Here is a 17,129-nt window from a genome sequence, read left to right as displayed (position 1 = left end):
CCCAAACAGCTGCATCAGGATGAGCGTATACAGCTATATCATTGTTAGAGAGAATATATTGACAATTCAGAAAACACCTAGTCAGCTAGTTGCCTTGCACATCTTCGTTGTATAATCTCCTTCACCTGATCCCCTGTAATGTATATTCATGCCTGACAGGCAGACTCTTGAAACAGATTGCTTCAGAGAGTTTCCCCATATACCATAATCTGTTTTCCTGTCACATACTGACAACTGTCAAGGTCAATTTGTAAGTCTTTACTTTCAGATGGAGTAAATGTATAAATATGGATTCCAAAAGTTAATATTTTATTGGAGTGGGGGCTGTAAGAGTTGTCAGGATCTAAACATAAGGAATGGGAATGACAATTTAAAGTCTGCTTCCATAAAAATGTAAAATGCATACTGTATGGCCTGAAGCACCAGCAATGTACACGCTTATATTCTATTTTACTACAGTGGGGCGGGTAAGCTGGGCTTTCCAAATCCAGATAAATCACCTAAGGGTCTGTTCACAACTGAGCTGTTTACTCAGTCACTGAAACAGGATAATAAAAAGACACTGATCCTGGGAGTCCGCTACGTGAATGGTGTTCGACAGAACCTGGGGGGGGGGGGGGTGTTAATGTATGCCAGTCTAATATAAATCCTCGCCCCCATGCCCATGCTGGATTTACATAGGGCTCACATACACTTTCAATAACTGAACGATCGTCCGGCTGTCAGTTATATCTCTCATCCTTCTCCTGTCCTCCCTATACATAGGAACATTTGGCATGGCCAAGTGTTCCTGTGTTCTCTATGGGTAAGGGTAAGCCACAGTGAGAGCGCATTCACTGCCCTTATCTCTCTTTGAAAAGGTGTTGGCCTTGATTTTAGGCAGGGGCAAGTAGGCAGGGACAGTGGGGGGGTTTAGACCTAGGGCCCACTGTCTTGTCGTATCTGCACCTCCCTGTCCTGGCAGTTGCCCTTTAAAGGGTTTAAGCTCAGAACTCCTACAAAGATATCTATCTATCTATGTATCTATCTATGTATCTATCTATCTATCAAGCTATATGAAAGGAAACGCAAAAAGGGCAGACGAGATGGACCAGGTGGTTTATTTCTGTCGACAATCTTCTATGTTTCTGTAATATAAACTCAGCCTAATAAGATCACATAGTGAGTGTTGCATTCCAGTAGTCGTACTGCCCGTAGGTCCAACCATCTGCTTGGAAAGCTAGGTAATCACTATCTGTTCCAGAATCCCCTTCTGATTTCCAGCCTGGTACTTTTGGAGAATGTTCCTTACTGTCAGTTGGATATTTTAACTACTTCCCAACTGGGCCAGTTTCTCCCCTTTATCACACCTTTTTCTTTTTTGTTCTTTTGAGTGCATGCAAAAGCCATTTTTATTTATTTTTAATGTAATTTTTATGATAAATTTTTATTTGTCAGTGATATCATGAGAAAATCTTTTAAAAAAAATGGAAATAAGGGTTTTTATTTTTGTTATAATTTTTTGCCTCATGTACTCCTTATTTTACACATTGTGTCTTCTATGCGGTCATAAAAGACCTTTGCATGCAGAAGGAAGAGGGGAAATACTCTCCAAAAAAGATGGGGATATATAAATGGCACTGACATAAAAAGTGAACCAAGTTTACAAGAAAATTGCAATAAAACAGGAATAATTCTAACAGCACACATTTATTTAATAAAGGAAACTAACAAAGGTGGTAATGGATGATGTGTTTTGCCCCTACAGACGGCACTTTATCAGATCTGATGAAGTGTCAAAATCAAATCACATACATTATTTATGTGATGCAACAGCCAATAACTAGCTTCAGGGGTTTCTCCTGGCTCTTGCCCCCAACATGAAAACAATATGTGATGCCACCTCTTTTTTTGAAAAATTACTTTTGTTGATATAAGCGAAATTAGGATGGGGTCATAATAAGACATAAGTGAGCACGCTCAGTCCAGCATGGTGCTTGATCGAGCATCGGGGTAATGCTTGGCCGAGTACTTTCTGCTGCTCGGGTTAAAAAAAGCTTATTGAAAGGCTGCTACTCCCACTGCTAAGCCAATTAGTCTCTGAGGCAGGACTCTGATTCTGCCACTGATTGGCTGAGCGTCAATAGTTAAGATACAAGCTAGAAGACCAGACTGTCACTTTAAGTTAACCAGATACCCTCTGCTCTGCCGAGTGGGGGGCACCAGGCTAAATACCTACGTTTGTTTTCTATGGGGCTCGTTACTCGAGTTGAAAAATGCTCAACTGGAGTATAATAATACTTATTATTTGTATAGCGCCAACAGATATTGCAGTACAGTATTTAAGTGCTCAATCAGCTCTAGTCATAATATTTTTCATATTAGGAAATGTAAAAATAACAGCCAGCTCATTGTCACACTCTTCCTTCGAGATGATAAATGATTCCCTCCCTGGTCTTGAAATCTATGTACAGTCACAGCCGAAAATGTTCAATTTTGTTCTTTTAATACTAGAAAATTACAGCATGTGTTACAGATAAACAGTTCAGTTCTAGAGTCTAAACTTAGGAAGAAGTAAGAACTTATATATACTTCAAAGGGAAAGTTGTGGATGTGAAATTAAAATTAAATGTAAGGAAAGGGTTATCACTGAGTGAACCTATCTCCTCTTATTATAACAGGAGTGCCACTCAGCTGTGGGACCTAAATGTCTTTGTATGGAATGAATGTGATAATGAAACACTTGGGTGCATTCATTTTTTTTTTTTTTTTTTTTGGTCAATGTCTCGATTTGCTTCAGCGAGTAAATGTTACATTGTAATACACTGGAGTTTTTAAAACTACAGCATGCCCTAGGGAACATCTCACAGTTTGTTTCGGTTTTTCTCAACTGCAGTTTTACATGTTGTATCTAGAAATATAGCAATAGGAAATCAAACTATTGTGCTAGCTGCATCTGTACCTAGCTCTATAGCAAATAACCATAGGACCCCACAGCATGAATAGGAGCCCCCACACCTTAGCAAATAACCGCACATAACACATAGCCATAGGACCCCACACCATAACCCCTTAGGCAATAAATTGAAATAATGAAAAGCTTATGATATGATAATGCCCACAGTGATGTCATCATACACGACTAGTGATGTCATCATACACGACTAGTCACAATACTGAAATATTTCAAACAGTAACATTATAGAACAGGGATTGTCGACTCTATTGGAGGTTGACATTTTTATAAAAGAGATGTTAAAGTGACTCTGTACCCACAATCTGACCCCCCAAACCACTTGTATCTTTGGATAGCTGCTTTTAATCCAAGATCTGTCCTGTGGTCTGTTCGGCAGGTGATACGGTTATTTTCCTAAAAAAACAACTTTTAAACTTGCAGCCCTGTGTCAAACAGGAGTATCTGTGCCCTAACTTTGCACCACCCCTCCGTCCCTCCTCCCCACCCTCTTCATCATTAGGAATGTCACTGGAACATTTTCTCCTGTATGAACATTGCATTGTCTTAACGATCCAGCCCATGTTCAGTTTTCACACAGCTGATGAATAGGAGACAATCTGCCTGGAGCATTCCTAATGATGAAAAGGGTGGGGAGGAGGGATGGAGGGGTGGTGCAAAGTTAGGGCACAGATACTCCCGTTTGGCACAGGACTGCAAGTTTAAAAGTTGTTTTTAGGACATAACTGCATCACCTGCCAAACGGACCACAGGACAGATCTTGGATTAAAAGCAGCTATCTGAAGGTACAAGCGGTTTGGGGGGGGGGGGACAGATTGTGGGTACAGAGTCGCTTTAAAACTTAATGGAGAAAATACTGTTTATATGTCTCTAGAAGTGGACAACAAAGCGGTTTAGACAGACAGCACAGGTTTAGGTCTGCAATCTGGATCGGCAACAGGAGAATTAATATGGGACAGAATCAGAATCCATGACGCATGCAGAGGTCAGAATTAGAGATGAGCGAACCTGGAGCATGCTCGAGTCGATCCGAACCCAAACTTTCGGCATTTGATTAGCGGTGGCTGCTGAACTTGGATAAAGCCCTAAGGCTATGGGGAAAACATGGATATAGTCATTGGCTGTATCCATGTTTTCCAGACAACCTTAGAGCTTTATACAAGTTCAGCAGCCCCAGCTAATCAAATGGCGAACGTTCGGGTTCCGATCGACTCGAATCCAAACCCGGTTCACTCATCTCTAGTCAGAATACACGGTATGGCGGAAACAGAATGGAACACATCCACTAGAACACCAGGAACCGACAACGCTCAGGCACAGGATGTTGGGGGTGGAACATTCTTAAATATCTATTACAGAGCTACAAACAGAATAAAAGATAGCGCTCCATAACATAATTCTGACAGTAATGTGATTACTAATGAGTAATGATTACTAATGATTAGTAATGAGTCAGTAATGGAGGTTCTCACCTAGTGGAGTTGTGCTAACTGCAAGGCACAACTCTTAAGTAAGCATGCAATCAGGACCGCTGCCACTCCCATATGATCCTCATAGGAACAAACATACGACAATACACCTCCTCTACAAGTATGGGTCAGCTGGGCGCAGGTCCAATGGAAATGAAAAAATGTTTACCATAAGGTAAAAATAAATAACCCCATTTATTAATCAGACACAACACATTTCGAGACCAGTCTGGTCTCTTTATCAAGTGTCAATCAGGTATATGACACTTGATAAAGAGACCAGACCGGTCTCGAAACGCGTTGTGTCTGATTAATAAATGTGGTTATTTATTTTTACCTTATGGTAAACATTTTTTCATTTCCATTGGACCTGCGCCCAGCTGACCCATACCTGGAGAGGAGGTGTATTGTCGTATTACAGAGCTAGGAAAGGTGGAGGGCAAGAGAAAGTAGCACACTACCTAGAGAAACCCAATGTCATAACGTGGCAGCCAGTGGGAAGATGAAACAGACTGGCACTAATAGCAGTGACTGACAAGTGCAGAGCCATCAGCTATAAAAAAAAAAAAAAAAAAAAACGCACACAAACGATTCTCATAGGCATCTTGGTTTCCTACTAAATTGGCTTTATCTAGTGTGTGAGTGTATATGTATGTGTAAAATAAAAATATTATAGGGGTTGTCTAGGGATTAGAAAAATGTATATGTTGTGGAGGTAAAAATAAAAATCACTGACTGAAGCAGGACCACACTTTGGTGAGGTAGTTCGTGCAGGCATGGCATATCATCAGCAAAAAGTAGCAGGGATCTGTATTGGCATGGCAGCTGTGGGGGGTCAGGGAAGGTGAGTATACGTTCTTTTTTATTTTTGTTAGGAGTAACACTACAGTGGTGAAATGGCACCCATGGTAAGGATGTCCAATTCTGGAGTGATAGTAATCCAAGAAGAATTCATGGAACTCTAAAGCAAGTCAAATGTAAGTAGATGTTATGGCTGTGCACAGACATCATTTAGAGACTTATAGACATAATGTGCTACAAAGTCATAGAACACTATGTTCCTCCTAAACTTTTGTCTCCACAAGGAGAAAACAGCCACACCTAAGAAAGCATGTTACATCTATCTCTGAAAGGCTTTTGCTTGTGACTGATTCCTCTAGGCAGTTGCCCTTTCTGAAATACAGGTGACAAAGTCCAGAAAGATCAAAATGTTTGAAAATCATCTATTGTATTAAACTGCCATCAAACACAACAATAAACTATAATTGTGTTAAATTGTCCTGAATTCTTCTTATGTTGCTTTAAGGGGTTATCTAGGATTATGTGAGATGGTGAAACAACCATAGAGATGTAACTGTGTATAGTAATATGTATAATATGTACAATCACAAAAAGCACAACTGCTTTTTTGCACAAACAGTGCCACCCCTATCCCAAGATGTGTGTTATATTGCAGTTAAGATCCTTTCACTTCAATAGAACTGAGCTGCAAAACCCACACCCAACAAGAGAGATGCTGTGCCTGGAGGAAAGCAGCCATATTTTTCTAATCCTAAATAACCTCTTTAATATATTTAAAAAAAATGCAAAAATAAAAGTATCCTATACATGGCTAACCTAGATTCTTTCAAAAAGAAGCCTTAGAACTTGACTGGGTATTAGGTAACCGGAGAGGCCTATCAGCACAGATGTGAAATAATGCTAGCTATGACGGGCGCTGTGCGTATAGCCATAAATCAGCTGTGTTGTGCAATTGTTTTAATGTGCAGAATGTTAGGTGTTATTTCACAGCAAGAAAGTTCATCCATACAAGGAACACAATCTTTGTTAAGAAAGCTGTATTTAACCTTGACATTTGAAATGAGTTGTTAAACTGCGCTTTAAAGCCTGTATTTATAGAGCAGACCTCTACTTTTTGTGAAGCTGCATGTTTACCGCTGTTCAATATAACACTTCAGCGCATTTCCTACACGACCTTTATAGATTAACAAAAAAAAAGTGTAGCAGCGTGTGCAACAATTACATATAAACAATGGCCAAGTTATAACAAGTGCGGGGATAAGTCCCACATCAATCAAGGCAGAGACATGAACATCTGCCTTTTATAGTCACATAGGCTTGAAAGAACCCTATAAGCAAACATTTTCCAGAGGTGTTTTCATGCTGAATAACAACGCTTAGTCATTCCGGGATAAGACAAAAAGATCACAATTTAACTATTATTCTTTTTAATCTTTTTATTTTAAAAGCAATAAAATGTTCAATTACATTTTCTTAAGTATTTAGTTATGGTCTATTCAACTTTCTACTCCTCTGCTCACAGCTGTCCTTGGCACCACTAAAATACTTGCCAGAAATTATCAGCAGGTACAATTAGCAGACACTAAATGGCAATTTTCCCATTATATATGGCTGTATATGCATGTTTTCCCGGACTCCCTAGGACTGCGTCTAACTTTATCAGCCACCACTTATCAAATGCTGCACATTTGGGTTCGAACAAACCTGAGTGTGTTCAGAGTTTGCTCAACGATAGTTGTAACATGTAAGTTTAGCTGAGTACAATATTTCTTACTGTAAGGCTATGTTCACACACAGTATTTTTTCTCAGTATTTTTAAACCAAAAAGTTGTACAGTGTCTCTGATAGCAACTTAGCCCCCAGTGTTGTCTAAAAAAAGGAGGGGGAGAGAGAGAAAAATTGTCAGTGCTGGCGAGCAGCAAGCTTTAGCCAGACCGATTATGCTTACCAGAAAACCCTTTTAGGGTGCGTTCACACCTACAGGATCTGCAGCAGATCTGCAGCAGATTTGATGCTGCGTTCAGTTATTTAAATGAAATCTGCTGCAGAAAATCAGCTGCAGATCCTGTAGGTGTGAACGCACCCTTAAAAAGGTAACAGCATTTCACAAAATTTGCTATGGAAAGGTGTCATGGCATAACCTATTGAAAGACAATAGGGGAGATTTATCAAACTGGTCTCAAGTCTTAGTTGCCCCTCCCAACCAATCAGATTCCACCTTTCATTTTTCAAAGAATCTGTAAGGAGTGAAAAATGAAATCTGACTGGTTGCTAGGGGCAACTAAGACAATTCTACTTTACACCAGTTTGATAAACCTCCCCCAATGTCTAAAAATAAAACAGAAAAAAGAAACATGCCCTATCCCAGAAACAGCGCCACATGTGTCTATAAGTTGTGTCTGGTATTCAGCTTAGCTGCATTGAATTAAATGGGTGGTGATGCCTTACGGTGGTCGACCGGTCACTTTTTAGGTGGTAACAAGTGACGCCACTGCTGTGGTGGTTGGTCGAGATATAGTTCAACCAGATGGTAAAGTGTCGTGACACCAGTATCAGGTGGGCACACAGGTATGGAGGCACTTGAGCAATAACCCCTGAGTCCCGTTAGCATAGATAAATCTTCTTTACTATAGAAATACTTTGTACATTAGCTGATAGCGGACTGTACACTTGATAAGACAGGAACTGTACTGTGGACCTGCTGTGAGTAGTTGAGAGAAGTTTGTGCTGAGAGTCCAGAACAGTGGAGAGGAATTTGTACTGCAGGTTCAGAGTAGTATAGAGGAATGTGTCATGTGAGTCCCAACTGAGGGTGGAAGTGTGCTCTGCTGGAACTTTAGAAAAAGAATACTGAAGATTTGAAAGTAGATGTTTACTTGTGCCGTGTTTCGACCTTTGTCGCTATACCACCTTTTGCCCATCAGTGTCGGGTTACCCATCTTGGGTGACACAAGCTCCAGACCTCGTTCCCTGGGTTTAGCAGAGTGGCCAAGATTTCCTGGTTACACCTGCGCTGTGAGATACAGTACGTAGGCTTCTAGCAACTTTGCTCTATCTGAATCAGTTACTCTGCTATAGGATACTGTCCTTCACCGTTAGACTTGTTCTCGGCGTGGGTTGGGTTTCTCTGACTTATCCTCTCCCTTGAGTAGCTTAACACTGCATAGTGTGTAGAAGTGCTGCTTTCAAAAAACTGGTGTCTGGGTCTTCCAGGTGAGTCTGCTCTACACAGGAACCTGACTAAGACTGACAAGTTCTGTAGTGGGGACCTGGCAAAGCCAGGGCTCAGTTGGACCACAGCAAGGACCAACTTGTTCTGCGTCCTCTCTGTTCAACCACCACACTAAGACTACCTAGTGTGGGTGAATACTTTCTCTTCCCATGTAACAACTTCCTACAGGTGGTGTAATATCCCCTGGGAGTGGTAGAGAAGAAAGCATAAAAAAAAGGAATGTAGAGATAGGTAGAGAAGAAGAAAAGGTCCTCCTTGGTGTACAGATCACAATAAACAATAACCCTTTGGTTACCTGCAGCTGTGCAAAACATAAGTAAAGTTGCATACAATAGTGACATCTTGTGGCAAATCTTAGGTACTACTTTATCACCACACCAAAGTGCAGACTTTTGCGAAGGGTGTAACACACTGGTAGCACCCGTGGTGGGACACCACAGATGGGTATAAGCTAGCACAATGCCTACAACCTATAGGCAGGTCACATTCTTCTAATTTTAGAAAGCCTTTTAATTTACTTCTCACAACACAGTCATAACTAAGCACAAAACAGTTTCCTTTCGGCAATATCATGTTTTAAATATGTACCATTTAGCAGCGAAATAACATAGCTTTAAGGTTATATTTACCAAAAAACACAATAATAGATGTCTAAATACTATTAACCAATAAGCTAGAGAGCATTTGTGGAGCTATTTTTACACTCAATTTCCACCGGCTCTGTTTTTTCTCTTTATTATAGCAAGCCATGTATGTGCATGTAATAAAAGAGTAATCATAAGCTGTCAGTTGACTGAGCTGGTGAACTCCATAGCCGCCAAGCTTCAAAGTCTCTACAGGGATGAACGCCGCACACTGATGTGGCCACAGGGATATTAATCACAGGCTATTTTTGAAGCTCCCCCCTGCCCGGCAGAGTACTATTCTAACCATTACAGAATGAGATGTTTGCACTCATTTCCATTCTCAAGCTTTATGGCCCATTTAACTGCAGCTCTGAAAACATTTAAAAGGTAATTGAGTTTACAGCAGAGGAAAAAATAAAAACCCTCACAATTTTTTCCTCTATAATGACAAAATGTCAAGTCAGAACAACCTGAGGAAAAAAATGGAAGGAATTCAATTAGGGGGATGATTGACAGTAAAGTTGACAATGAAAGGTTCAAGTATGTGACAGCATCAAACGGCAAAATGGATCAAACGCTTATTGAGAGTAAACATTATGTTGGATATAGGAATATAAAAATGTAACAACATTATCATTCTTGTAGGATAAACAGTAGACAGACTGGGCCAGGCTGAAAGTACAGGATTCTGCCTGTCAGTCTAAAGTCTATGGGCGTATACTGTGGTATAGGAGCAGGGCGGCACTCTGTAGTGTGGTAGTGCTCGTGGTAAGATGAAATCCAAGTGATTAGTCAAGAAGTATTCCAGCACTCACCAAAGTTCATTTATGCTTGTTTATTAAGTGTCACATCAAGCAGATACATGGAAAAAGGATGTTTCGGCTCATAGCCTTCATCAGCCCACCATTAACAGTGAGGACCTAGCTGCATATAGCAGCCGGTCCCCAGGTGCTTTTAAGTGAGCTCAGCACAAGAGCTCACTTCAAAGCGCCGCCGGACTCCATGACGTACAGGTACGGCATGGGTCCTTATGTGACAGGATTCCATGATGTACCTGTACGTCATGGGTCCTTGTGGTAAAAATCCCTGTTATACACTACCTTTAGCATTAAAAAGCTGTTGGTGCATTCACAGGTGGAAGTTTTCTTGCAGAATTGTTTGCAACTCAAAAACTAGACATGAGCAAACTGAACTTCACAGAAATTTATTACATTTGGCATTTAAATACCGGTCGCTATAGAAGTTGGATGTAGCCCTAGTGAGTCCAGGAAAACATGGATACAGTCTCTGGCTATGTTCATGCACTGTCAAAATGGCATCCTTCTATGTTCAACCACCGACAATGAACATTAAATAAAGGATGTTATTTTAAAACATCCAAATTAAATCCACATTTAAATCCAACTTCTTCAACCACCGGTATTTAAACACCAAACGGTCGGACTTGAGCATGCTCGAGTTGCACTCATCTCTACTCCTTATTCTGCCTGCACAATGACAGGTCACTGAACATACCTAAGAACAATTTCCAATGAAGTCAATAGGTTACAGTATGTTATCTCCAGTTTACAGGTTCCCATGATCATATACAGAAAACAGAATTCATAAAAATTTAAAATTAGAACATAATAGACTGGGGGGGGAATACTTATCAATTTTATAAAAAAAAAAAAAAGTTGTGTGTGACTGTGATGTGTACATTTCCTTTACCATGGCAATTTAATTATACAGCACTGAACACTATACATAAGTGGATTGTAATGGTTTATCTTGCTCCAATAGGCGTGAGAAGAAGCAGACAGTGGATCAATTGTGCACACTTCTGCCTTGTAACTAGCGTGTACTGCTTAGGTCATCTGTGTATTGACAGCTTTTATTTGCAGCGTTAGGGAAGTGCAGAGATTGCTGGGATTTTAATGATGTGGGTGACCCAGCGTGATCACTGACTCACAAACAACAGATCAGTCAACCTGCTTATATTGGGAGAGAAAATAATGGATAAAAAAGGTTAGCATCCCACTTCAATCAAAGAATTACAGGGGATTAAAATGTCCTTGCTCTACTTCAATATGGTTATATTAGCTGGTGGTGGGCATTGCTCCAGTTCCAGTCCAGGCAAGAGTTGGTATTTCTTCCCCTCTACATACACGCTGCAGACCCCATTCTGATGTACAAATGAGAAGTTGCTATTTATTGCTTCTTGAGAGTTACAGACAGGCAGTTGTAACAGTCTCTTCAACAGTCTTGTAGTGTTTCTTTAACATCAGGTTGTGTGTGTGTGTGTGTGTGTGAGGGGGGGGGGGGTCATGGGTTCAGTCTCTTAGACCCCTTGGCCCCTGACTGCATCTAAAAAGGAGTATTCCAGTACTCGAGCAATCACCAAGCCCAATGGTTACCAGTCCTCAATATGTGGCTCTTTCATATTAAGGAATTGTCTTTTTCTTTGAACTATAAAACCACATGCTAGTCATGGTTTCTCTAAGTAATTGGCACCGGTGAGTATTAGCAACTACAGACGTATTCTTTATTTCAGCAAGGGGGGTTGTAAGTGTGTGAGGTAGCAGCAAAAGCATTAGCATGAAGATATTGTAGAAGAAATATTTCTAGAGGTTTACAGAAACCGTCATGTACATCATCATAATGGAGGATGCAGAGAAGAAAGAAATCATGACCAGAGAGAACAATACATCATATACTTTTAATATATTTTAAATAGCTGTCCAGGGTGTCCGCAATCCATCGATCAGTCATTGAAGAGTTGTCCGGTGGATAGCTCATCAGTCTTTAAAGGAAAAGTCCGGAGAAAATTTTTACTAAAGTGTTGGATTGCCTCCCAAAAGTTATACAAATCACCAATATACACTTATTACGGGAAATGCTTATAAAGTACTTTTTTCCCTGCACTTACTACTGCATCAAGGCTTCGCTTCCTGGATAAAATGGGGATGACACAACCCGACTCCCAGAGCTGTGCGGGCTGTGGCTGCTGGAGAGGATGATGGCAGGGGGATGCTCAGTGTCCCTCCAGTGCCCTGTGTCCCTCAGTGTCCCCCTGCCATCATCCTCTCCAGCAGCCACGGCCCGCACAGCTCTAGGAGTCAGGTCGTGACATCACCATGTTATCCAGGAAGTGAAGCCTTGATGCAGTAGTAAGTGCAGGGGGAAAAGGCACTTTATATGCATTTCCCGTAATAAGTGTGTATTGGTGATTTGAATAACTTTTGGGGGCAATACAATACTTTAATGAAAATTTTTTGCTGGACTTCTCCTTTAAACAACATAAAACAGCCTTTTAAAATCTTGAAAGTTTTGGCACCCCCTTACAGCTTTGTAGGGCACTGTGCATGCTTATTATGATTTGTTCAATCTGTTGCTGCGTTTGTATGATCCTCTTTAGAGTACAGAATGCATGACTGATACATAAAGTACATCAGCTCTGGCATTATGTTCCAGTAAAATAGGCCATGCTATTTCAGTTGTGATGTGACCTGTGCCTTACCTTGCTCCCGAAGGAATTGAAAAAAGCTCCTGACTTCTTTTAAATACCTTGCACTGCAGTCAATTACATTGTGACAAAAACGCCTTTTCTCTTTTTTGGACATTGTGTGACCATAGCCTAATACTGTCATATGCAAGTTCATGTGTTGAAATCAAGATATGCTGCATATTCACCATGGATTAACCCCCAGTGCATTTCCATAAACAATGTATGCTTTGCTCTGATTTTTGTGCGGATTCCACATGGGCAGCAACAAGATCAGGATAAGAAGAGCCCAGTGGGACCTTGGAAGAAATGATTTTTATTAAAGGGGTTTTCCAGTGCTAAAAAAAACTCCACTCATGTGTCCAGATTGGGTGGGGTTTGAAACTCAGTTCCATTGAAGTAAATAGAGCTCAATTGAAAATCACACCTGACCTGGAGACAAGAGTGGTGCTAAAGTGGTCATGTTTTTGTAGCGCTGGATAATCCCTTATAAGAGTAGACATGAGCACAACTTGAACATGCTCAAGTCTGATCGTTCAGGATTTAAATACCGGTGGCTTAAGATGTTGGATGCAGCCCTAGGGTGTCAGGGAAAACATGGATACAGCCTATGCGCTCATTCTAATAAAAAAAATTTACCAAAATCTACCAAAAGTGAGTTTTATGACTCACTTTACAACACAGGTGGCAAATATCGTTACTTCTAGGACTACTTGCTATTCTCTATTGGTGGTATTTCCAATCTAATATTGATATATGCAAAGGTGGTCATTCAGCAGCCTTAAAGGAGAACTATCAGCAGGTTAGTCTAATCTACCCTGCTGATAGTCCCTTAAACCACTGGGGACACTGAAGAGGAAGGTATATGTCTTTTCTAGCCCCTCGGCGCCGTTCCCGCGCTGTTTGACTAGGCAAACTCTGCTCCAGATCAACCTTTAGGAGCACTGTCGCATAATCTGGCCCACCCCTTGTAATGATAATCAATGGATGGTGTGGGCCAGATGACGCAGCAGTGTTCCTAAGGGTGCTCTGGAGTGGAGTTCACCCCAACAGTGCAGGACCAGTGCAAAGGAGGTAGGTAACACACATACCTTCCTCCTGAGTGTCCCTGGTGCTGTCCTACCTACCCTACTAATCTCTTGGTGGCCCTTTTACATGAATCAGCCTTCGTCCATCTCAGACCACAAATGAGCACTGGATACAATCCCTGTATCGTTCATGGGTCCATTTAAATGTACTGCTATCAGCCGCACATGCCCTGTTTACACAGGGATAGATTTTGAAGCAGCAAAAAAGATCAGCTAAGCAGGGCCATATTTACCACTAGGCACCCGTGGTCCGGTGCCTAGGGCAGCACCTTGCAGGGGGGCAGCACCAGGGAGCAGGGGGACAGAAAAAAACAAATCTTTTTGTTTTTATTTTTTTAGTTTCCCTCCTCCCGTTCAGAGTTGCCAGTAAATCTGGTGTCTTTTCCAGGGAGGTGGGGGGTATGGTGGTATTGGTCAGGTCTGGTATCGTCAATAGGTGCGTGAAGATGGGACGTCTTCAGGTTTAGTGCCTAGGGCAGCAGCAGCTGTTAATACAGCCCTGCAGCTAAGAATCAGGTGGTTTCATGCTCCTTGGCTTACTGCTGTTGCTTTTACACAGGCTGATTATCGGTCACAGAAACATTTCTAGCAACAGTCATGCCTGATAATCAGCCCATGTAAAAGAGCCTGAACTGGTCTCTTCTGTTCTCCTTCTGGGCCCTGTTTTACACCCCAAATGGTGAATACAGTGCTACCTTGGTTTAAGAGTAACTAAGAGTTGGGAAGGGGCATGGTCTGCATAGCGGGGTCTACAGCCCTGTACTCTGACCCAGGAAGTCTTCCTAACCTTCCAAATCATAGCTGATACATTTCAGGCTGGGGCTTGTATCAGGGAAGAGGACTGTGGAGGTAATCTCTCCATAGCTGTAACCCCTTTCCCCCCGGACAGAGATTGCTGCTATACTGTGCTCACGTATGCCTTGCTCATTTCTTCATGCTCCCTGCAGTCTGTCAGTCCTTGTGTTTCCCTCCTCTCCATTCCTGCTATAATGTGTCTGTACTTACACTCAGCAATACTTACTGCTGTATAGAAAAGTTTCTGTCACTGTCCTTCTGCACAGCTCTGTGATTCTCACTTCCTGATTAGTCCATGCTGAACACACAACCCTTCCCCATTGCTGTCATGTGACCACACAGCCCTCTGACAGCAGCCTCTCTATTCTACCCTGTTGTACCATTACCTACTGCATTATGGAGATCTGCACCTACATTCTGTATCTACAAACTGCTGCTGTTATTTTTCAGGTTTATGCACTTACCATACATTATACACCCACCGCATGCTAATTGCTATACTGTACAGTAACTCATAATATGACATATCCAGCTTTCTAAATGTTTGTTTCATTTGTTTTACCTGTTATTCAGAATAAAAAAAATGATTATTTTCTGGGGTGTGGAACCATTTCAGTGATTTCATATGGGAAAAGCTGCTTTGGTTTAAGAGTGGATTTGGATTACAAGCATGGTCCCGGAACGAAATATGCTCATAATCCAAGGCACCACTGTATAGCCATTCATTCATTCATCGGAATGGTATTCTTTACATGAGTTTGCAATTTACAATGTATTGTTATTGTCATTTATTTATTTTAGTTCTATTCCTCCATTTTCCCAGACAAGCATAGCCCTTTCACTCAACTAACTAGTCATTAACTGCACCCTTTAAACTGTCTAATTTCTAGTTTTTTATACTCACATACAGTAATTCTCAATAGTCCAGATAGTACCATACATTGCCACCTTTAGAGATAAAACACACACTCTTGCTAGCAGTATCTTGACTATAAAGTTGACTTGCTGGCTTAGATTAAAAAAATTCACAACAGAGGTTATCCTAAGAGGAGATATAAATGCTCAAACAGTTCTGCTCCTGTGTTCACAGAATAATGTTCTTATAGGAAGCAAATAGCAGTTCTGATCTTCCGAATACTCCCTATAGGTCTGACTAAGTCTGACATGCAAGAAAAGCATTGACTTCTACAGTTTTATAAAATATATTCTCGGGCTTGCCTCAGAGGGCTTTACTCTTTTTAGTATTTTATGAAAGTAATTCACCATAAATGGAGACCCTGGGGTATTGTTTAGCCTTTGGAGGTCATCTAATGCAAATAAAAGATTACTAAGAGTAAAAGGCAGGAACGTGGCCAAGCTGTAATGAAATGTATAACTAAATTCAGACTTATGCATGCAATACAATGAAATACCCGTGTCAGTCCTTTAACAAGCTATTACAACAGAGGATTAACACATGGAAAATGAATGCTTTAACACAATTGCACTGTAGATAATAACTACTGATTTATGTAAAATGTATAATATACTTGTATTTTAAAGTTTACTTTAAGCTAAAAGGGAATGTCTATTTACCATATACACTAATACCAGTATGTGCTTATCATTTTTTTTTTCTTTTCCCAATATATTTTTCTGATGCATAGCTCCTGCAGAACTACATGGTGAATTAATCAAATTCCCATTGCCTGAAGTTTCCAGCGGGGGGAGCTTAGGAGCATATTCACAGTAAATTCTAAAGTAGTGAATGCACCCAGGAGCAAAACAGAACTTTAGTCTAGAGATGCAAACCCAGTCTATAGGGATATATGAGACTTTCAGTTCAGCTTATTAGACCCACGGTCTAGCCCACAGTCTAGCCAGGTTGAGCTTTATTTACCAATGTATGCTAATTTATTAGACAGCTGAAAATATGATTCATTGTTGGACAAGCACCTTAAAGGGAACCTGTCACCCCCCGTACCGAGGTGACAGGTTCCCGACCCCCCGTTAGAGACCCCTATACTTACCTCATCCCGCTGGGTCCCGCTTCTGGATTCGGTCGGGTCCCGGAGATCTCAGCCACTGCAGCCCAGCGCGCGCGCTGAGAGATGAGTCCAACACCCATAGAGAATGACAGGACAGTCCAGCGCTCCGTCATTCTCTATGAGCGTTGGACTCATCTGTCAGCGCGCGCGCCGGGCTGCAGCGGCTGAGATCTCCGGGACCCGACCGAATCCAAAAGCGGGACCCGGCGGGATGAGGTAAGTATAGGGGTCTCTAACGGGGGGTCGGGAGCCTGTCACCCCGGCACGGGGGGTGACAGGTTCCCTTTAAGGAAGAAGAATGCAATGGCGGGATGGACTTGCTGTGGCAGGCGAACCCCAGGTCGCTACCCCTGGCTTGGTTGCTAGTGACAGCAGGCGAGGCGTGGCAGGAGCAGTAGGCAGAAGATGGTGCAGGCAGAGGTCTGTAGGCGTAACCGCAGGTGGCAGACAGTACTCAGGAACAATGGGAAGGCAGCGGACCGGAGCTAGGGACCGGGACTGCGGACAGGATCCAGGAACAAGGACTAAGGTCAGGAACTACAGGGAGCTGGGCCAAACGCTATGGGAAGCATGTAGAGGCTCCAACACCTGTGGTGGGGCAGGGCTGGAATATATAGGAGAGTGTGTGAGCAGGAACCAATTAGGGACGGACTG

General features: G+C 41.7%; 1 protein-coding gene across 4 annotated transcripts in view; it reads right to left on the bottom strand.

Moving 5' to 3' along the window:
* PDE4D (phosphodiesterase 4D) overlaps positions 1–17,129 on the bottom strand; it is a 968,497-nt gene that overhangs the window by 844,096 nt on the left and 107,272 nt on the right. The window lies entirely within an intron of this gene.

This window comes from Dendropsophus ebraccatus, chromosome 3, assembly GCF_027789765.1.
Source record: "Dendropsophus ebraccatus isolate aDenEbr1 chromosome 3, aDenEbr1.pat, whole genome shotgun sequence".
In the NCBI taxonomy this organism is placed as follows: Eukaryota; Metazoa; Chordata; class Amphibia; order Anura; family Hylidae; genus Dendropsophus; species Dendropsophus ebraccatus.
This window is presented reverse-complemented; position numbering and strand designations above follow the sequence as displayed.